We start from the raw sequence: 22,069 nt of genomic DNA, 5'->3' as shown, positions 1-22,069 counted from the left end.
CCAGTTTCCCTAAGAAATTGGGTCCGCTAATTTAGCTGCTGACTCAGCCGCAAAGGCAGCTGCTCTGATTCCTCTCGCACCTCACGCACAATCATTTGTTAAAATCCCTGTCTCCTCCTTCACTGACAAAATGTCGTCACTGACTTCCATGCAGCAGCTAGCTACACCAGTTGAGAAGGCTCAGTGGAAGGCTGCTGGGGCTGCTTTTGACCCAACCTCCAGCATCTGGGTTGGTCCAAATTCCAATCCATGTCTCCCAAGACATTTCTTCCCTCATCTTGCTAAGTTGACACATGGGTTAGACCATGTGTCAAAAGGGGGGATGTTAGAGTCTATCAATCAGGAGTGGTTCACAAGGGGGTTCACAGTAACAGCTCAAAAACACTGTGAAGCATGCCTAATTTGCATTATGCAAAATTATGGTAGACCAGTAAAGGTTACAGGACCCGGAGCACATCCACCTCCCACCAGGCCGTTTGAGCACCTAATGCTGGATTTCATTGAGCTTAGCCCATCAGAGGGTAAGAAGCACTGTCTGGTGGTGGTTGGCATGTGGTCCAAATGGGTTGAAGCTTTCCCAGTAAAAGCACAGACAGCAAATACTGTGGCAAAGGCACTACTGAGGGAAATCATTACTAGATGGGGACTACCAGACAACATTTCTAGCGACAACCTTTGAATTAGAACAACGGTTCACATTTTGCTAATGAGGCCATTACGCAGATAGGAGAATACATGGGCATGGACATCAGAAAGCATTGTGCTTATCATCCACAGAGTGGGGGTGGGGTGGAAAGAGAGAACGGCACAATCAAAAACAAACTAGCAAAATGCTGTACAGACACAGGTCTGTCATGGACACAAGCTCTGCCCATTGTGCTGATGTACATGCGGATGCGGAAAAGAACACGGAGTCAACTCAGCCCATTTGAAATCCTTTTTGGGGCTCCTCCACAGATTGGACTCAAGGCTCCAGCATGTCCTCTTCCCTCCACAACTTTGTGTGAGGATGCTATGTTGTCCTATTGTGTTAACCTGTCATCCACTTTAGCGACTGCCACTGGTCCACTTCACCATCTCCAACCCGGCGACTTCGTGCTGGTCAAGGATTTCCGGAGAAAGAGCTGGAAATCCAATCGTTGGCAAGGTCCCTACCAGGTGCTTCTCGTCACCCAGACAGCGGTCAAGGTCGCCGAGAGAGCTACGTGGGTCCACGCCAGCCACTGCAAGGTCGTAGTCACAGGAAAGGAGAAACGGTAGAAGTAGACGACAACAAGTGACGTGTCCTAGTCACCAACGGAAGCAGACGACAACAAGTGACGTGTCCTAGTCACCAACGGAAGACGACAACAAGTGACGTGTCCTAGTCACCAACAGCACCACACTTGCACTACATACACCAAAACACACTACACACAAGGTGTCACGAGCGAGTGCCAGCTGAGCGGTTCCATATGCTCTCTGGTTCCTCGTTTGTGTTACCGGTGTGCGGAGTCTGACTGTCCGTGTCACAAAATCGACCAAGGGAATACACACACACACCCCATGGAGCATTTCCCCCTCGTGATGAGGGCTCGCCTGGAAAGGCAACAACGCAACCGTGAGCAATGTGGATACTACTGGAGAGCCTGGACAATCATAAAATGGTTCCTCTGCATACTTGCCATGATAGTTGTGTTAGGACTAGTCCTATATTTTATGTATCCATGGTCAGCATACAGCATGTCAGCCATGTGCACCCCAGCCATTTGAGAGGGATGAAACACAGCCTCTGCATCCAGAGAGTGTACCACAAAACGTCTCTTACACCACCTTATTTTTTCCTAGGCACTACTACTGGTTGTACTCGTATCCTATGGAACACGTGCAGTTACGGTGCTTACAATATGTCGTATTGTCGCATATTCGGTGCCCCTGTAAGAATCCTTTCTAACGTAGCATTCCCTGATGTTAACCATATTTCCCTCCAACTGGCCTGGCCCAGTGATGCTGGGTTTAGCGCGCCACGAGATTACGTTTGGTTGTGCGGCGACAAGCTCTATCAAGTTCTGGCTCCCCTCTGGATAGGTACATGCACTCTAGTGGATTTGAATCCAGCAGTCACTGTCCTCACGTCCTTAATGTACACGACACATCATTACCCAGAGTTCCAACACCACGACCACCACAAGGTAAAAAGAGATCTGACGTCCGCTGGAGCTAAATTCATTGGCGGCCTGTTCCCATGGTGGGGTACAGTAAACACTGCCCATACCTTACACGTTCGGCTAGAGAACCTCACTTACGAGACGACGCAAGGCTTCCAGGCATTTCCCCCATTCATAATAGCCTCGAGGAACATGCTCATGCAGCACCAATTTGCTCTTGACCTGTGTCATATGATCGGTGACTCCTGTTGCACTTACATTCCCGATGCCACCAAGAACATCACTGACACCGTGCTGCATCTTAACAACCTGTTAGCCGACATGAAAGCGGATGACATATCCAACGCAGGTGGCTGGGACTGGTGGTCCTGACTTACATCGGGCGGGTGGGAAGCATAGCTGGCTAGGATAGTTACAACCCTGACGATCATTTTCGGCCTATTAATCAGTTGTACCTGTTTGATTATCCCAATACTGAAGAAGTGCGTTTCCAGCATGGTATCCTCAGCTTTCGTTCAGTATACTGCTATTCCATTACACGACAATCCTTTGCGCCACAGTGAGATAGACCAGCTAGAATCAGAAGAGTCTGATTCCGACACTACAATATAATCAATATAATCATGTGAATCGAGTGTACTCTCCTCTTATGCTTACATTATATTGGAGTCTGTCCTCCACAAAAACAGCCAGTTTTCTATGATATATTTGTGATGTGTTTACTTAAACCAGCGATGAAGTGTATTCATTGATGTGTTCAGTCTATCCTGTCATTAGGGTTTTTTTTAATGATCAAGTATGATCAAAAGGGGAGAATGTAGTGGACATTTTTATTATATCCTTATATGTTTCCTGAGATGTGCTGTTTTCTTATTTTACTCTACTGTGGGTTTATTCCCAAGCGCTTCAAGGCCTCACAGCTGTTTTGGCTAATGGGTTGAGACTCACACAAAGTCACACGAGAACTTCTACAGCTCAAGGACAGGTGTCTAATAACAATATGACCGTGTGAAGACAGATTTCTGCACTTCCCACTCTTTGCTGTATATAAGCTTTGCTTTCCTATTATATCTGCGCACACTCCTGCAGACTATCATATACTCTGTGGAACCTGTGTCTTTATTTTATTGTATCTATGTATTTGAAGCTTCAAATAAATAACCAGAAAGACAACTCTGTCTGATTCACTATTTATTTGTTTTTGATCACTCTGACTTGTACTCTCCAGTGTGTTGGGTCTTAGATTTCCATAACAATAGCGATGGTGATAAAGTGGTGAGCATAGCTGCCTTCCAAGCAGTTGACCTGGGTTCGTCGTTGGCTAAAAATTGTAAAAGGGAACACCGTTAAAATCTTTTTCCTAACAATTCAGCAGTATGCTTCATTTTAAATCCATGTTTACTTTTGGCATAAACCTTTGAAATTGGCAACAATGCAATGCAGTAGCTTGTGATACTGAACTTTGATGCATGAGAAGCCAGAATGATGGTTCAAAATAGGGTCTTTGGCTAAACATTGTAATAAGGAAGACCGGCAAATACACATTCCCAGCAATTCAGCAGTATTCATAATTTTAAATCCATGTTTACTTTTGGCATAAACCTTTGAAATTGGCAACAATGCAATGCAGAAGCTTGTGATGGTGGTATAGTGGTGAGCATAGCTGCCTTCCAAGCAGTTGACCTGGGTTCGATTCCCAGACATCGCAGTTGTTACTTCTATACTGAACTTTGATGCATGAGAATCCAGTCTGATGAAACCGGACAAAAACCTCTTAACCAAATCAATGGTGGTATAGTGGTGAATTTTAGTACATTTAGTATCAACGGTCGGAGAAATAGGCATATATGCAATGAAAATACTTTTTGTGTAGCGATGGTGGTATAGTGGTGAGCATAGCTGCCTTCCAAGCAGTTGACCTGGGTTTGATTCCCAGCCATCGCAGTTGTTTATTCTATACTGAACTTTGATGCATGAGAAGCCAGAATGATGAAACTAGACAAAAACCTCTTAACCAAAGCAATGGTGGTATAGTGGTGACTTTTATTACATTTAGTATCAATGGTCGGAGAAATAGGCAACTATGCAATGAAAATAGTTTTTGTGTAGCGATGGTGGTATAGTGGTGAGCATAGCTGCCTTCCAAGCAGTTGACCTAGGTTCGATTCCCTGCCATCGCAGTTGTTTCTTCTATACTAAACTTTGATGCATGAGAAGCCAGAATGATGGTTCAAAATAGGGTCTTTGGCTAAAAATTGTAAAAGGGAACACCGTCAAAATCTTTTTTCCAACAATTCAGCAGTATGCTTCATTTTAAATGCAGGATTGCTTTTGGCATAAACCCTTTCGGAGAAATTGGAAACTGTGCAATGAAAAAGCTTTTGTCTTGCGATGGTGGTAAAGTGGTGAGCATAAATGCCTTCCAAGCAGTTGACCTGGGTTCGATTCCCAGCCTTAGCAGTTGTTACTTCTATACTGAACTTTGATGCATGAGAATCCAGTCTGATGAAACCGGCAAAAAACCTCTTAACCGAAGCAATGGTGGTATAGTGGTGACCTTTAGTAAATGTAGTATCAACGGTCGGAGAAATAGGCATATATGCAATGAAAACATGAAGATACTTTTTGTGTAGCGATGGTGGTATAGTGGTGAGCATAGCTGCCTTCCAAGCAGTTGACCTGGGTTCGAGTCCCAGCCATCGCAGTTGTTACTTATACTGAACTTTGATGCATGATAATCCAGTCTGATGAAACCGGCAAAAAACCTCTTAACCCAAGCAATGGTGGTATAGTGGTGACTTTTAGTAAATGTAGTATCAACGGTCGGAGAAATAGGCATATATGCAATGAAAATACTTTTTGTATAGCGATGGTGGTATAGTGGTGAGCATAGCTGCCTTCCAAGCAGTTGACCTGGGTTTGATTCCCAGCCATCGCAGTTGTTACTTCTATACTGAGCTTTGATGCATGATAATCCAGTCTGATGAAACCGGACAAAAACCTCTTAACCAGTTAAGCCCTGAGCCTGTTTTTCAGGATTCAGGCTCGAAAATGCCACTAACACAACAAATGATATATATTCACTTCTAAAAGGGGTAAATTAATAATTATTTTTCTCAAAGCAAGGTTACATCTGTGAGTTGGATGTAGAAGTGTCAGAATCAATATAGATGTTTTTATTTTACAGTAAATTCAGATGGAACATAGTAAAAACATGTAAATTATAATGTCCACCTAAAACAAAAACTTTACTTACAGTCAAAACTACCCTTGCATGATGGGTTAGTAGACTAAAAGTTTTAGGAATCCAAACTATAACATATAATAAGTACCCTGTATCAAGATTGATGCAAAACAAGTGACATTTGACCTTTTTAGAGAGATTTAGAAAAATAAAGTCACCTCTGGGTAATTGGGGAACCATCGGTTCCATTTGAACTTTTTCCCTGTAAAAATAATTGTATTACTTTGAATTATCACTATAGGTATTGATTCCATCCAAATACAACTGTTGTGAAAAAAATAATAAAATAAAAATAAAATAAAACATATGCCTACTCTGTTATCCTCTGAATTAGCCCCGAGCTAAAAATGCTAACCTATTACTGCACCGAAAATCACTCCTCGCTTACGCAGGACCATATTACTTATCCTAGCTGCACATCCAACACATCGTTTATGATCGCAAGGAGACACAGAATCTAACGGTGCCCACCTCAACACTGAAATATACAAACTCGCGACGTTATCAACAAAAACGTACATCAAAACAAGTGGTACTAACATGCGCTAGGCTAACAATGACTTACCTTCCTCTTTGTCTGGTCTAAACTGGTCTTCAATGGCATTAAAACGATAAAAACGATGATGTAGTTAATCCATAGATTAATATCCAATGTGGCTGTGTCCCCTTTGAAATGTTCTGATAATCTATAAGCAATACAACTGCAATTCCGGTATCTGCTGTCCGCTCTGTGCTCCGTGCGCTCTGGGTCCTGCTGCATTTCCTGCTTCGTTAAATTGTAAACAATAAATGAAGTCGGCTTCGTAATGTTGTTACGCTGGCTGGCATTCTTTATACTTTACGCAGGACCATATCTCTGGAACCCATTGGTCGATTCGTGTGATTTACACCTTTTTCTTAACCATCAGAACCAATAGAATCGATGGGCAGTTCCCAAATCTACGTAAATATTACCATAGCGGACGTAATAGAGAAGCAAACGAAGCATATCTGAAAGTGCAAGCCTGGACGGCAATACTTTATACCGAGTATATTGCCATAAATATGATGATTGATTATCAGTAAAAAATTCTACTTGACACAAAGCCATTGGATTAACCTTGAGATGCGTTTTTATTCCGTTGAACACAACTTTTGATCACAAATCAAAAAAGGCAAGACGTAATTATTGTAATATTTTTGGAACCGGATGTTGTTTACTTTCTCTTTTCTGGCTGATAGCTCCAGGAATTCGAGGTCTTACAGATGACATTACATTTGTGGAATCTGTGGAGTCTCAGCTTTAAATCGTATATCTTGTTTGTGCAGTTAAGATAGTAATAAGGGCATTTCTACCGTGTGTTGTGTGTAAAAAAGCGTTAGCATTAGTTAGCATTTTTTCGCTCAATGCTAATTCAAAGGCTTGGTATTACTCTTGTGTTTTTTTTAGCTAACAATTGTTCTTATTGTCAGTTAGCGGAGTTTCTTACCTTTAAAAGGGTATGAAACATTAATAGTTTCATAAATGTTAAGAAGCCCTGAGACATGTGAGAGAAAAAAAACTGTGGGAGGGGTCCACTGGGGGGACCTTCGGGCTTAACTGGTTTTAACCAAAGCAATGGTGGTATAGTGGTGACTTTTAGTACATTTAGTATCAACGGTCGGAGATATAGGCAACTATGCAATGAAAATACTTTTTGTGTAGCGATGGTGGTATAGGGGTGAGCATAGCTGCCTTCCAAGCAGTTGACCTGGGTTCGATTCCCTGCCATTGCAGTTGTTTCTTCTATACTAAACTTTGATGCTTGAGAAGCCAGAATGATGGTTCAAAATAGGGTGTTTGGCTAAACATTGTAATAGGGAAGACCGGCAAATACACATTCACAGCAATTCAGCAGTATGCATAATTTTAAATCCATGTTTACTTTTGGCATAAACCTTTGAAATTGGCAACAATGCAATATAGAAGCTTGTGATGGTGGTATAGTGGTGAGCATAGCTGCCTTCCAAGCAGTTGACCAGGGTTCGATTCCCAGCCATCGCAGTGTTTCTTCTACTTCTATACTGAACTTTGATGCATGAGAATCCAGTCTGATGAAACCGGCAAAAAACCTCTTAACCAAAGCAATGGTGGTAAAGTGGTGACTTTTAGTACATTTAGTATCAACGGTCGGAGAAATAGGCAACTATGCAATGAAAATACTTTTGTGTAGCGATGGTGGTATAGTGGTGAGCATAGCTGCCTTCCACACTGCAAAAACTGCAGATCTAACCAAGTGTAATAATCTTACATTTAGATTCTAAATCTAGTTTGGCTTGATTTGAGTTTAAATAGCTTATCTAGTGCTTTCTATGGAATATTTTTGACTTAATTCAAGTAAATGTTACTTGCCTTGTCTTGATAAGCAACTTTGTCTTTATTTTAGTTATGTTTAACTAGAAACAAGGGACCTGTCTATAAAACATCCAATTCAAGGCTAAAAAGCCTTATTTTAAGCACTAGTATGGCAAGAAGAAAACAAATTAATTTCAAGCATCAGCTCTGTGGTTAACATAAGTTATTTTCCCAGCTGGTAAAGACAGTAAAAGACACAATTCAAACAAGAATTAACATCTATTTTAATGATAATCAAAAAATGAACTGATAATCATCATAACACACTCTCCTAAAGGATATGGACCAGAATAACTGATAATATGCATGACATTGACTCTTGAGGTAGGTGTGCAATCTCTACTCTGTTACTGCCCTGGAACTGGTAACATGGTGGGGGTCCCTGAGCAGTGAGGACACTGTTGGGAGGGGCTGCCAGCTACTCAGTACCCCCTCCCTCTTCCTTCAAGCAACGTCTCTTTCCCCTGTTATCTGGTCTCTTATTATCTATGGCAGTGGTTCTCAAATGGGGGTACGCGGACCCCTAGGGGTACGTTGGAGTACTGCAGGGGGTACGTGAGATTTATTTTTATGTTAATTGAAAAAATAAATAAATACCAATTTTAGGAAAAGTAAGGAAGTTTGAGCATTTATATTAACAGAGTTACACATATTTTAAAACGCGAAGTGTAATAACTGCAGTGGCCTCCCTGTCAGCATGACAAAGATCCTCAGTGAAGCACAAGCCCATGTTTCACTACATTGTAAGTACAACTTATTAAAAAGATCAGTTCAATGCAACTAATGTCGTCTTAGTGTTATTGCATGATGTTAAAATTGGTTTGCCATGCATTTAGTGATGGATTGTAAACATTTGAAATGTAGCATTTAAGTGTTTCTCAGTTACAAGGTTGTTGTTTTAATAAATCAGACACCGATGGTGCAGCACCGTACCTCTTTATATAGGCATTTCTTCCCTAACAAATTGTTTTTGCGCTGATCAGGGGGTAAATGGCTGCATTTTTTTTCAAAGGGGGTACATTATTGAAAAAAGTTTGAGAATCACTGATCTATGGCATAAGCAATACTGGACAAAGAACAATATCTTAATTTCTGAGATTATGGTGCATTTATCACACCACACATGTTCAAACAATCCATGCCACATTACACATTTAAACATGAACAGCTTAACACACCAAGTATGGCTGAGCGATATGGATAACAAAAAAAAATATCACAATATCTTTGACTTGAATTTTCACACACTTCATCAGATGTGGACGACTATAACGATTGCTCTCAGAGGTGTGTGCGAATTTGGCGCTTGCTGCATTATTTAATGATGCGAAGACCCGCCCCTACTCTGCTTCTCATTGGCACTGAAAGAAGAAAAACCTGGAATGTGCATCCATGTGGTGTTTGTCATCTCTCATAAAGTCATGAAATATGTGACTTTACTTACCATGTGTTTGTCAGAAGCTGGATCAATGACAATATCCACTAAAAGATGTAAACAACGAATGCCAGTACTATATTATTTACATCGAGAGATCCTCCTCAGTCCTCATTGTTTACAAGTGGATGGCTGTTTGTGTCCAAATGATGGCAAACGGGGAATTTCCTATTTCACGAGGATCACCTGAACGCACCACAAGCCAAGTGCCAGCGGAATGTAACACGTTGTTCAGTTCACCTTCACCAGAGAGGCAGGACAGCGACCAAGAAGTGCAGTTAAGGTAACGTTAGTAACTGAACGTAGGAATACAAGTCAATAGGCATATGTAACATATTAGTGCTTTCAATTTATTAAGTATTAGTACATTCATTGGTTAATTGTTAGCTGAATTAGCTAAGATAGCTAGCTAACTACGAAGTACGTGTTGCTAGCTAACCTTAACCTCACTAATGGGGTATGTAAAAATTAAGCTAGCTAACGTTAACTACTCTCAGATAAATACACTGTCTGTAAGGAACACAAAATTAGCCGACGTTAATATCATACGTTTTATTTTGGTATTCAGTAATTGTATCTGTTAAAAGCTAGCAGTTAGTTAAAAACGCAAAGGGTGGTGGTAGACTAGCTAACGTCGACCTAGCTAGTTCATAGTGAATCACAGCAATTTTACAATTTAGTGTCTGATGCCTTTTTAATGTGATTTTTTTGGGGTTGACTTTTAAAATGACAGTGGCCGTCTTTTCCTGTAAATTACAGAATGCTTCTTCATGGTGAGATGGATAGATTTGATGACACAACTGTCACTCTTAAAAGGTAAATCTCTTGTTAATTATTTAGACATCTAACATCTGTTTGCTGTTTTCTCTGTATCAAAGTTCTATTGATTTTTACACTCAGGTTTTGGTAGAGATGGGCCGAATTCTAGAGGCAGGCAACAAGAACTTCACTGACCAGATCAAAGCCAGATGGGAAAGCTTTTGCGGAAATGCGCTGTTCTTTGGAGTGTGGAACAAGTCTTTGAAGCCACCAATGGGTCTGGATAAATGTAAGCATAATGTATAGATAACACTGATGTTTTATAGGTTGGGGGTGACCATTTCATGGCCGCATGGGATGTGATTGTATTAGCTTATTTTCATTATTTTGATAGGACAGGATCTCCTTTTTGATGACTGAATTATGGCAAAATGGTAGTTATAAGGTAGTAGTGGTCACTAGAGGGTTTAAACACTACTACCTTATGTCATGCATACAGGTGACCCTTATTGTTTTGCTTTCCCTTGTGCAACTGACAAGTGCTTTTTATATCCCCTGCAGTGAAAGTGTCAGGGATATTATAAATTCACCCCGACCGCTGCCCCCCCACTATCCAGCCAAACTTTCAGTTTGCTGATCCAATAACTGCAATCGTTTTTATTTCACTCTTTCATTTCGCTGTGCACATTCAATATCCCTAGGAGAACCGTTTGATTTTGGTGATCCCACGCTCTCTGTGTTAGCGCAACATTCAGGCCAATTTTGAAAAAAAAGTAGCACCAGTTTATGTACAATTTCCCAAGGTGACATTAAGATTCATGTCGCTTCAGGGATACTGTCGTTCACCAACAGCATAGTTTTTCCATGATTAGCTTATACTCCCTTGGGCTCTGCACAGAACAATTGTTTTGCTTTTGTGCTTACTTTTCAGTTACACAACACTTAATGTCAAAGTCAAATTGCCTAACAAAAACAAGCACAATGCATTTGATCATTTAACATAAGTTATTTTCCCAGCTGGTAAAGACAGTAAAAGACACAATTCAAACAAGAATTAACATCTATTTTAATGATAATCAAAAAATGAACTGATAATCATCATAACACACTCTCCTAAAGGATATGGACCAGAATAACTGATAATATGCATGACATTGACTCTTGAGGTAGGTGTGCAATCTCTACTCTGTTACTGCCCTGGAACTGGTAACACGGTGGGGGTCCCTGAGCAGTGAGGACACTGTTGGGAGGGGCTGCCAGCTACTCAGTACCCCCTCCCTCTTCCTTCAAGCAACGTCTCTTTCCCCTGTTATCTGGTCTCTTATTATCTATGGCAGTGGTTCTCAAATGGGGGTACGCGGACCCCTAGGGGTACGTTGGAGTACTGCAGGGGGTACGTGAGATTTATTTTTATGTTAATTGAAAAAATAAATAAATACCAATTTTAGGAAAAGTAAGGAAGTTTGAGCATTTATATTAACAGAGTTACACATATTTCAAAACGCGAAGTGTAATAACTGCAGTGGCCTCCCTGTCAGCATGACAAAGATCCTCAGTGAAGCACAAGCCCATGTTTCACTACATTGTAAGTACAACTTATTAAAAAGATCAGTTCAATGCAACTAATGTCGTCTTAGTGTTATTGCATGATGTTAAAATTGGTTTGCCATGAATTTAGTGATGGATTGTAAACATTTGAAATGTAGCATTTAAGTGTTTCTCAGTTACAAGGTTGTTGTTTTAATAAATCAGACACCGATGGTGCAGCACCGTACCTCTTTATATAGGCATTTCTTCCCTAACAAATTGTTTTTGCGCTGATCAGGGGGTACATGGCTGCATTTTTTTTTCAAAGGGGGTACATTATTGAAAAAAGTTTGAGAATCACTGATCTATGGCATAAGCAATACTGGACAAAGAACAATATCTTAATTTCTGAGATTATGGTGCCTTTATCACACCACACATGTTCAAACAATCCATGCCACATTACACATTTAAACATGAACAGCTTAACACACCAAGTATGGCTGAGCGATATGGATAACAAAAAAAAATATCACAATATCTTTGACTTGAATTTTCACACACTTCATCAGATGTGGACGACTATAACGATTGCTCTCAGAGGTGTGTGCGAATTTGGCGCTTGCTGCATTATTTAATAATGCGAAGACCCGCTCCTACTCTGCTTCTCATTGGCCCTGAAAGAAGAAAAACCTGGAATGTGCATCCATGTGGTGTTTGTCATCTCTCATAAAGTGGGAAAATGTGTGACTTTACTTACCATGTGTTTGTCAGAAGCTGGATCAATCACAATATCCACTAAAAGATGTAAACAACGAATGCCAGTACTATATTATTTACATCGAGAGATCCTCCTCAGTCCTCATTGTTTACAAGTGGATGGCTGTTTGTGTCCAAATGATGGCAAACGGGGAATTTCCTATTTCACGAGGATCACCTGAACGCACCACAAGCCAAGCGCCAGCGGAATGTAACACGTTGTTCAGTTCACCTTCACCAGAGAGGCAGGACAGCGACCAAGAAGTGCAGTTAAGGTAACGTTAGTAACTGAACGTAGGAATAAAAGTCAATAGGCATATGTAACATATTAGTGCTTTCAATTTATTAAGTATTAGTACATTCATTGGTTAATTGTTAGCTAAGATAGCTAGCTAACTACGAAGCACGTGTTGCTAGCTAACCTTAACCTCACTAATGGGGTATGTAAAAATTAAGCTAGCTAACGTTAACTACTCTCAGATAAATACACTGTCTGTAAGGAACACAAAATTAGCCGACGTTAATATCATACGTTTTATTTTGGTATTCAGTAATTGTATCTGTTAAAAGCTAGCAGTTAGTTAAAAACGCAAAGGGTGGTGGTAGACTAGCTAACGTCGACCTAGCTAGTTCATAGTGAATCACAGCAATTTTACAATTTAGTGTCTGATGCCTTTTTAATGTGATTTTTTGGGGTTGACTTTTAAAATGACAGTGGCCGTCTTTTCCTGTAAATTACAGAATGCTTCTTCATGGTGAGATGGATAGATTTGATGACACAACTGTGTCACTCTTAAAAGGTAAATCTCTTGTTAATTATTTAGACATCTAACATCTGTTTGCTGTTTTCTCTGTATCAAAGTTCTATTGATTTTTACACTCAGGTTTTGGTAGAGATGGGCCGAATTCTAGAGGCAGGCAACAAGAACTTCACTGACCAGATCAAAGCCAGATGGGAAAGCTTTTGCGGAAATGCGCTGTTCTTTGGAGTGTGGAACAAGTCGTTGAAGCCACCAATGGGTCTGGATAAATGTAAGCATAATGTATAGATAACACTGATGTTTTATAGGTTGGGGGTGACCATTTCATGGCCGCATGGGATGTAATTGTATTAGCTTATTTTCATTATTTTGATAGGACAGGATCTCCTTTTTGATGACTGAATTATGGCAAAATGGTAGTTATAAGGTAGTAGTGGTCACTAGAGGGTTTAAACACTACTACCTTATGTCATGCATACAGGTGACCCTTATTGTTTTGCATTCCCTTGTGCAACTGACAAGTGCTTTTTATATCCCCTGCAGTGAAAGTGTCAGGGATATTATAAATTCACCCCGACCGCTGCCCCCCCACTATCCAGCCAAACTTTCAGTTTGCTGATCCAATAACTGCAATCGTTTTTATTTCACTCTTTCATTTCGCTGTGCACATTCAATATCCCTAGGAGAACCGTTTGATTTTGGTGATCCCACGCTCTCTGTGTTAGCGCAACATTCAGGCCAATTTTGAAAAAAAAGTAGCACCAGTTTATGTACAATTTCCCAAGGTGACATTAAGATTCATGTCGCTTCAGGGATACTGTCGTTCACCAACAGCATAGTTTTTCCATGATTAGCTTATACTCCCTTGGGCTCTGCACAGAACAATTGTTTTGCTTTTGTGCTTACTTTTCAGTTACACAACACTTAATGTCAAAGTCAAATTGCCTAACAAAAACAAGCACAATGCATTTGATCATGTATCCATGTTGTTTTTCAGCTGGACAAGCGATTGCTTTGATGAAGGCACTTCCCTCAATGTTTCCTTCGCCAACTGCCCCATCCAAAAAGCTTGGGTCAGCAAGTGAGGCACTATTCCATGTTCTTGAGGTGAGTCTGAGTCAGTATCAGTTAAACTGAAATAAAACTTGATATTCCTTGAGGTTTAATTTTTTTCTACTTTGTTGCTCTCAGCCATCCGAGGACCCCAATACGTTTCTCCAGAAACGGCCCATCACCAGTCCAGTCATCCTAGACTCTACTAACCTCCTCCTGGCTGTTGGCAAAATCCCACTGATGACCCTACCTAGGGAAATGATGCACGAGGCTCCACTCATCCTGATGGGGTGTTTTAACACCTTCCACCTCACCTACCCCAAATGTGTTGCTACTCTCCTATCCGTCATCCAGACTGAGGTACTGAAGGACAGTATTCACGAGCGTGACCTTACTCATTCATACAAAAAAGCAATAGCTGAATGGGCAGAATTCACAAAAAAGTAGAGAACTTGAATTCTGTGTCCAATGTTTGTAAGTTCTATGAGGATGTATATATGTTGAAGAGCTTTGTTCATTTAATAAATGATCCTGTTTGTTATGGACTGACTTAATAAAAACGTGTTTTTTGAAAGAATTGTCATGTTTACTTATTTTAAGAGCATGTGTTCTAATTTAGCTCCCTAAAAACAAGAATTTCATTACATGTAACTTGTTATCGCTTTTATCCAAAGCGACTTACATACTCAATACTCTGGTGTCTTCAGGGACACAACGACATGCTGACTGCAGTGGGGTTTGAACCTATGCTCCCCTGATCCCAACGCACTACCCACTGCGCCACACGTCTCCCTAAATCTCATTTTAAGTCATTTGATGCTAAAAGTACCCTAGTTTTGAGTGATAATAGGCTTCTTTTGCATTAAATAGGCTTAACTAGATTGCTTGAAATTAGTCTTTTTAATCTTATTTTAAGATTGTATGTGCTATAATGATAGTCGGACAGCCTGACTTGTTTTAAGACATCTTATCAAGTGAAATTTGCTTACTGCACTGGAAGCCAAATGTGCTTGTTTTAAGTGCAAGCATGCTTATATCTAGAACGTTTGGCCTTACATTTGACAGGGCGTTTTTGCAGCAGTTGACCTGTGTTAGATTCCCAGCCATCGCAGTTGTTTCTTCTATACTGAACTTTGATGCATGAGATGGTTCAAATTAGGGTCTTTGGCTAAACATTGTAATAGGGAAGACCGGCAAATACACATTCCCAACAATTCAGCAGTATGCGTCATTTTAAATGCAGTATAACTTTTGTCATAAACCTTTCGGAGAAATTGGAAACTATGCAATGAAAAAGCTTTTGTGTAGCGATGGTGGTATAGTGGTGGGCATAGCTGCCCTCCAAGCAGCTGACCTGGGTTCGATTCCCAGCCATCACAGGTATTTCTTCTATACTGAACTTTGATGCATGAGAAGTCAGTCAGAATGTCCACATTAGGGTGTTTGGCTAAGAATGATAATAGGGAAGACCGTCAAAAAACATGTCAAACCAATTCAGCAGTATGCATAATTTTAAATGCAGGATTACTTTTGGCATAAACCTTTCAGAGAAATTGGAAACTATGCAATGAAAAAGCCAGTGAAGTGCATGAGAATCCAGTCTGATGAAACCGGACAAAAACCTCTTAACCAGAGCAATGGTGGTATAGTGGTGACTTTAAGTACATTTAGCATCAACGGTCGGAGAAATATGCAACTATGCAATGAAAAGCTTTGTGTAGCGATGGTGGTATAGTGGTGAGCATAGCTGCCTTCCAAGCAGTTAACCTGGGTTCAATTCCCAGCCATCGCAGTTGTTTCTTCTTTACTGAACTTTGATGCATGAGAAGCCAGAATGATGGTTCAAATTAGGGTCTTTGGCCAAAAATTGTAAAAGGGAACACCGTCAAAATCTTTTTCCCAACAATTCAGCAGTATGCTTCATTTTAAATGCAGGATTGCTTTTGGCATAAACCTTTCGGAGAAATTGGAAACTATTCAATGAAAAGTCTTTTTGTGTAGCGATGGTGGTATAGTGGTGAGCATAGCTGCCTTCCAAACAGTTGACCTGGGTTCGATTCCCAGCCATCGCAGTTGTTTCTTCTATACTAAACTTTGATGCATGAGAAGCCAGAATGATGGTTCAAAATAGGGTCTTTGGCTAAACATTGTAATAGGGAAGACCGGCAAATACACATTCCCAGCAATTCAGCAGTATGCATAATTTTAAATCCATGTTTACTTTTGGCATAAACCTTTGAAATTGGCAACAATGCAATGCAGTAGCTTGTGATGGTGGTATAGTGATGAACATAGCTGCCTTCCAAGCAGTTGACCTGGGTTCGATTCCCAGCCATCGCAGTGTTACTTCTATACTGAACTTTGATGCATGAGAATCCAGTCTGATGAAACCGGCAAAAAACCTCTTAACCAAAGCAATGGTGGTATAGTGGTGACTTTAAGTACATTTAGCATCAACGGTCGGAGAAATATGCAACTATGCAATGAAAAGCTTTGTGTAGCGATGATGGTATAGTGGTGAGCATAGCTGCCTTCCAAGCAGTTAACCTGGTTTCAATTCCCAGCCATCGCAGTTGTTTCTTCTTTACTGAACTTTGATACATGAGAAGCCAGAATGATGGTTCAAATTAGGGTCTTTGGCTACAAATTGTAAAAGGGAACACCGTCAAAATCTTTTTTCCAACAATTCAGCAGTATGCTTCATTTTAAATGCAGGATTGCTTTTGGCATAAACCTTTCGGAGAAATTGGAAACTATGCAATGAAAATACTTTTTGTCTAGTGATGGTGGTATAGTGGTGAGCATAGCTGCCTTCCAAACAGTTGACCTGGGTTCGATTCCCAGCCATCGCAGTTGTTACTTCTATACTAAACTTTGATGCATGAGAAGCCAGAATGATGGTTCAAAATAGGGTCTTTGGCTAAACATTGTAATAGGGAAGACCGGCAAATACACATTCCCAGCAATTCAGCAGTATGCATAATTTTAAATCCATGTTTACTTTTGGCATAAACCTTTGAAATTGGCAACAATGCAATGCAGTAGCTTGTGATGGTGGTATAGTGAGGAGCATAGCTGCCTTCCAAGCAGTTGACCTGGGTTCGATTCCCAGCCATCGCAGTGTTACTTCTATACTGAACTTTGATGCATGAGAATCCAGTCTGATGAAACCGGCAAAAAACCTCTAAACCGAAGCAATGGTGGTACAGTGGTGACTTTTAGTACATTTAGTATCAACGGTCGGAGAAATAGGCAACTATGCAATGAAAATGCTTTTTGTGTAGCGATGGTGGTATAGTGGTGAGCATAGCTGCCTTCCAAGCAGTTGACCTGGGTTCGATTCCCAGCCATCGCAGTGTTACTTCTATACTGAACTTTGATGCATGAGAATCCAGTCTGATGAAACCGGCAAAAAACCTCTTAACCGAAGCAATGGTGGTATAGTGGTGACCTTTAGTAAATGTAGTATCAACGGTCGGAGAAATAGGCATATATGCAATGAAAACATGAAGTTACTTTTTGTGTAGCGATGGTGGTATAGTGGTGAGCATAGCTGCCTTCCAAACAGTTGACCTGGGTTCGAGTCCCAGCCATCGCAGTTGTTTCTTCTATACTGAGCTTTGATGCATGATAAGCCAGAATGAAGGTTCAAAATAGGGTCTTTGGCTAAACATTTTAATAGGGAAGACCGGCAAATACACATTCCCAGCAATTCAGCAGTATGCATAATTTTAAATCCATGTTTACTTTTGGCATAAACCTTTGAAATTGGCAACAATGCAATGCAGAAGTTTGTGATGGTGGTATAGTGGTGAGCATAGCTGCCTTCCAAGCAGTTGACCTGGGTTCGATTCCCAGCCATCGCAGTTGTTTCTTCTATACTGAACGTTGATGCATGAGAAGCCAGAATGATGGGTCTTTGGCTAAAAATTGTAAAAGAGAACACCGTCAAAATCTTTTTCCTAACAATTCAGCAGTATGCTTCATTTTAAATGCAGGATTGCTTTTGGCATAAACCTTTCAGAGAAATTGGAAACTATGCAATGAAAAGTCTTTTTGTGTAGCGATGGTGGTATAGTGGTGAACATAGCTGCCTTCCAAGCAGTTGACCTGGGTTCGATTCCCAGCCATCGCAGTTGTTTCTTCTATACTAAACTTTGATGCATGAGAAGCCAGAATGATGGTTCAAATTAGGGTCTTTGGCTAAACATTGTAATAAGGAAGACCGGCAAATACACATTCCCAGCAATTCAGCAGTATGCATAATTTTAAATCCATGTTTACTTTTGGCATAAACCTTTGAAATTGGCAACAATGCAATGCAGTAGCTTGTGATGGTGGTATAGTGATGAGCATAGCTGCCTTCCAAGCAGTTGACCTGGGTTCGATTCCCAGCCATCGCAGTTGTTACTTCTATACTGAACTTTGATGCATGAGAATCCAGTCTGATGAAACCGGCAAAAAACCTCTTAACCAAAGCAATGGTGGTATAGTGGTGACTTTAAGTACATTTAGTATCAACGGTCGGGGAAATAGGCAACTATGCAATGAAAATTCTTTTTGTGTAGCGATTGTGGTATAGTGGTGAGCATAGCTGCCTTCCAAGCAGTTGACCTGGGTTCGATTCCCAGCCATCGCAGTTGTTTCTTCTATACTGAGCTTTGATGCATGATAAGCCAGAATGAAGGTTCAAAATAGGTTCTTTGGCTAAACATTGTAATAGGGAAGACCGGCAAATACACATTCCCAGCAATTCAGCGGTATGCATAATTTTAAATCCATGTTTACTTTTGGCATAAACCTTTGAAATTGGCAACAATGCAATGCAGAAGCTTGTGATGGTGGTATAGTGGTGAGCATAGCTGCCTTCAAAGCAGTTGACCTGGGTTCGATTCCCAGCCATCGCAGTTGTTACTTCTATACTGAACTGTAATGCATTATAATCCAGTCTGATGAAACCAGACAAAAACCTCTTAACCAAAGCAATGGTGGTATAGTGGTGACTTTTAGTACATTTAGTATCAATGGTCGGAGAAATAGGCAACTATGCAATGAAAATACTTTTGTGTAGCGATGGCGGTATAGTGGTGAGCATAGCTGCCTTCAAAGCAGTTGACCTGGGTTCGATTCCCAGCCATCGCAGTTGTTTCTTCTATACTGAACTTTGATGCATGAGAAGCCAGAATGATGGTTCAAATTAGGGTCTTTGGCTAAAAATTGTAAAAGGGAACACCGTCAAAATCTTTTTTCCAACAATTCAGCAGTATGCTTCATTTTAAATGCAGGATTGCTTTTGGCATAAACCTTTCGGAGAAATTGGAAACTATGCAATGAAAAAGCTTTTGTCTTGCGATGGTGGTAAAGTGGTGAGCATAAATGCCTTCCAAGCAGTTGACCTGGGTTCGATTCCCAGCCTTCGCAGTTGTTACTTCTATACTGAACTTTGATGCATGAGAATCCAGTCTGATGAAACCAGCAAAAAACCTCTTAACCGAAGCAATGGTGGTATAGTGGTGACGTTTAGTACATTTAGTATCAACGGTCGGAGAAATAGGCAACTATGCAATGAAAATACTTTTGTGTAGCGATGGTGGTATAGTGGGGAGCATAGCTGCCTTCCAAGCAGTTGACCTGGGTTCGATTCCCAGCCATCGCAGTTGTTTCTTCTATACTAAACTTTGATGCATGAGAAGCCAGAATGATGGTTCAAAATAGGGTGTTTGGCTAAACATTGTAATAAGGAAGACCGGCAAATACACATTCCCAGCAATTCAGCAGTATTCATAATTTTAAATCCATGTTTACTTTTGGCATAAACCTTTGAAATTGGCAACAATGCAATGCAGAAGCTTGTGATGGTGGTATAGTGGTGAGCATAGCTGCCTTCCAAGCAGTTGACCTGGGTTCGATTCCCAGCCATCGCAGTTGTTACTTCTATACTGAACTTTGATGCATGAGAATCCAGTCTGATGAAACCGGACAAAAACCTCTTAACCAAAGCAATGGTGGTATTGTGGTGACTTTTAGTAAATGTAGTAACAGCGGTCGGAGAAAAAGGCAACTATGCAATGAAAATGCTTTTTGTGTAGTGATGGTGGTATAATGGTGAGCATAGCTGCCTTCCAAGCAGTTGACCTGTGTTCGATTCCCAGCCATCGCAGTTGTTTCTTCTATACTGAACTTTGATGCATGAGAAGCCAGAATGATGGTTCAAATTAGGGTCTTTGGCTAAAAATTGTAAAATGGAACACCGTTAAAATCTTTTTCCCAACAATTCAGCAGTATGCTTCATTTTAAATGCAGGATTGCTTTTGGCATAAACCTTTCGGAGAAATTGGAAACTATGCAATGAAAAAGCTTTTGTCTTGCGATGGTGGTAAAGTGGTGAGCATAAATGCCTTCCAAGCAGTTGACCTGGGTTTGATTCCCAGCCATCGCAGTTGTTACTTCTATACTGAACTTTGATGCATGAGAATCCAGTCTGATGAAACCGGTAAAAAACCTCTTAAGCAAAGCAATGGTGGTATAGTGGTGACTTTTAGTAAATTTAGTATCAACGGTCGGAGAAATAGGCAACTATGCAATGAAAATGCTTTTTGTGTAGGGATGGTGGTATAGTGGTGAGCATAGCTGCCTTCCAAGCAGTTGACCTGGGTTCGATTCCCAGCCATCGCAGTTGTTTCTTCTATACTGAACTTTGATGCATGAGAAGCCAGAATGATGGTTCAAATTAGGGTCGTTGGCTAAAAATTGTAAAAGGGAACACCGTTAAAATCTTTTTCCCAACAATTCGGCAGTATGCTTCATTTTAAATGCAGGATTACTTTTGTCATAAACCTTTCCGAAAAATTGGAAGCTATGCAATGAAAAAGCTTTTGTCTAGTGATAGTGCTATAGTGGTGAGCATAGCTGCCTTCCATTCAGTTGACCTGGGTTCGATTCCCAGCCATCGCAGTTGTTTCTTCTATACTGAACGTTGATGCATGAGAAGCCAGAATGATGGTTCAAATTAGGGTCTTTGGCTAAAAATTGTAAAAGAGAACACCGTCAAAATCTTTTTCCTAACAATTCAGCAGTATGCTTCATTTTAAATGCAGGATTGCTTTTGGCATAAACCTTTCAGAGAAATTGGAAACTATGCAATGAAAAGTCTTTTTGTGTAGCGATGGTGGTATAGTGGTGAACATAGCTGCCTTCCAAGCAGTTGACCTGGGTTCGATTCCCAGCCATCGCAGTTGTTTCTTCTATACTAAACTTTGATGCATGAGAAGCCAGAATGATGGTTCAAATTAGGGTCTTTGGCTAAACATTGTAATAAGGAAGACCGCCAAATACACATTCCCAGCAATTCAGCAGTATGCATAATTTTAAATCCATGTTTACTTTTGGCATAAACCTTTGAAATTGGCAACAATGCAATGCAGTAGCTTGTGATGGTGGTATAGTGATGAGCATAGCTGCCTTCCAAACAGTTGACCTGGGTTCGATTCCCAGCCATCGCAGTTGTTACTTCTATACTGAACTTTGATGCATGAGAATCCAGTCTGATGAAACCGGCAAAAAACCTCTTAACCAAAGCAATGGTGGTATAGTGGTGACTTTAAGTAAATTTAGTATCATTGGTCCGAGAAATAGGCAACTATGCAATGAAAATACTTTTGTGTAGCTATGGCGGTATAGTGATGAGCATAGCTGCCTTCAAAGCAGTTGACCTGGGTTCGATTACCAGCCATCGCAGTTGTTTCTTCTATACTAAACTTTGATGCATGAGAAGCCAGAATGATGGTTCAAAATAGGGTGTTTGGCTAAACATTGTAATAAGGAAGACCGGCAAATACACATTCCCAGCAATTCAGCAGTATTCATAATTTTAAATCCATGTTTACTTTTGGCATAAACCTTTGAAATTGGCAACAATGCAATGCAGAAGCTTGTGATGGTGGTATAGTGGTGAGCATAGCTGCCTTCCAAGCAGTTGACCTGGGTTCGATTCCCAGACATCGCATTTGT

General features: G+C 40.6%; 13 non-coding genes across 13 annotated transcripts; all 13 read left to right on the top strand.

The window, feature by feature from the left end:
• The first annotated feature begins 4,779 nt into the window (after nt 1-4,779).
• Nucleotides 4,780-4,851, top strand: trnag-ucc. The gene has a single exon. It is a non-coding gene; the product is annotated as a tRNA-Gly (tRNA).
• A 10,928-nt stretch (nt 4,852-15,779) lies between these two features.
• On the top strand, nt 15,780-15,851 carry trnag-ucc. The gene has a single exon. It is a non-coding gene; the product is annotated as a tRNA-Gly (tRNA).
• A 208-nt stretch (nt 15,852-16,059) lies between these two features.
• trnag-ucc lies at nt 16,060-16,131 on the top strand. Its single transcript has one exon. It is a non-coding gene; the product is annotated as a tRNA-Gly (tRNA).
• Nucleotides 16,132-17,342: 1,211 nt separating this feature from the next.
• trnag-ucc lies at nt 17,343-17,414 on the top strand. The gene has a single exon. It is a non-coding gene; the product is annotated as a tRNA-Gly (tRNA).
• A 439-nt stretch (nt 17,415-17,853) lies between these two features.
• On the top strand, nt 17,854-17,925 carry trnag-ucc. The gene has a single exon. It is a non-coding gene; the product is annotated as a tRNA-Gly (tRNA).
• Nucleotides 17,926-18,122: 197 nt separating this feature from the next.
• On the top strand, nt 18,123-18,194 carry trnag-ucc. The gene has a single exon. It is a non-coding gene; the product is annotated as a tRNA-Gly (tRNA).
• Nucleotides 18,195-18,626: 432 nt separating this feature from the next.
• Nucleotides 18,627-18,698, top strand: trnag-ucc. The gene has a single exon. It is a non-coding gene; the product is annotated as a tRNA-Gly (tRNA).
• Nucleotides 18,699-18,894: 196 nt separating this feature from the next.
• On the top strand, nt 18,895-18,966 carry trnastop-uca. The gene has a single exon. It is a non-coding gene; the product is annotated as a tRNA-Sec (tRNA).
• A 163-nt stretch (nt 18,967-19,129) lies between these two features.
• On the top strand, nt 19,130-19,201 carry trnastop-uca. The gene has a single exon. It is a non-coding gene; the product is annotated as a tRNA-Sec (tRNA).
• A 442-nt stretch (nt 19,202-19,643) lies between these two features.
• trnag-ucc lies at nt 19,644-19,715 on the top strand. The gene has a single exon. It is a non-coding gene; the product is annotated as a tRNA-Gly (tRNA).
• A 196-nt stretch (nt 19,716-19,911) lies between these two features.
• Nucleotides 19,912-19,983, top strand: trnag-ucc. Its single transcript has one exon. It is a non-coding gene; the product is annotated as a tRNA-Gly (tRNA).
• A 679-nt stretch (nt 19,984-20,662) lies between these two features.
• On the top strand, nt 20,663-20,734 carry trnag-ucc. The gene has a single exon. It is a non-coding gene; the product is annotated as a tRNA-Gly (tRNA).
• A 487-nt stretch (nt 20,735-21,221) lies between these two features.
• Nucleotides 21,222-21,293, top strand: trnag-ucc. The gene has a single exon. It is a non-coding gene; the product is annotated as a tRNA-Gly (tRNA).
• The last annotated feature ends 776 nt before the right edge of the window (nt 21,294-22,069 follow it).

Source organism: Gymnodraco acuticeps, unplaced genomic scaffold (genome assembly GCF_902827175.1).
Source record: "Gymnodraco acuticeps unplaced genomic scaffold, fGymAcu1.1, whole genome shotgun sequence".
Taxonomy (NCBI): Eukaryota; Metazoa; Chordata; class Actinopteri; order Perciformes; family Bathydraconidae; genus Gymnodraco; species Gymnodraco acuticeps.
This window is presented reverse-complemented; position numbering and strand designations above follow the sequence as displayed.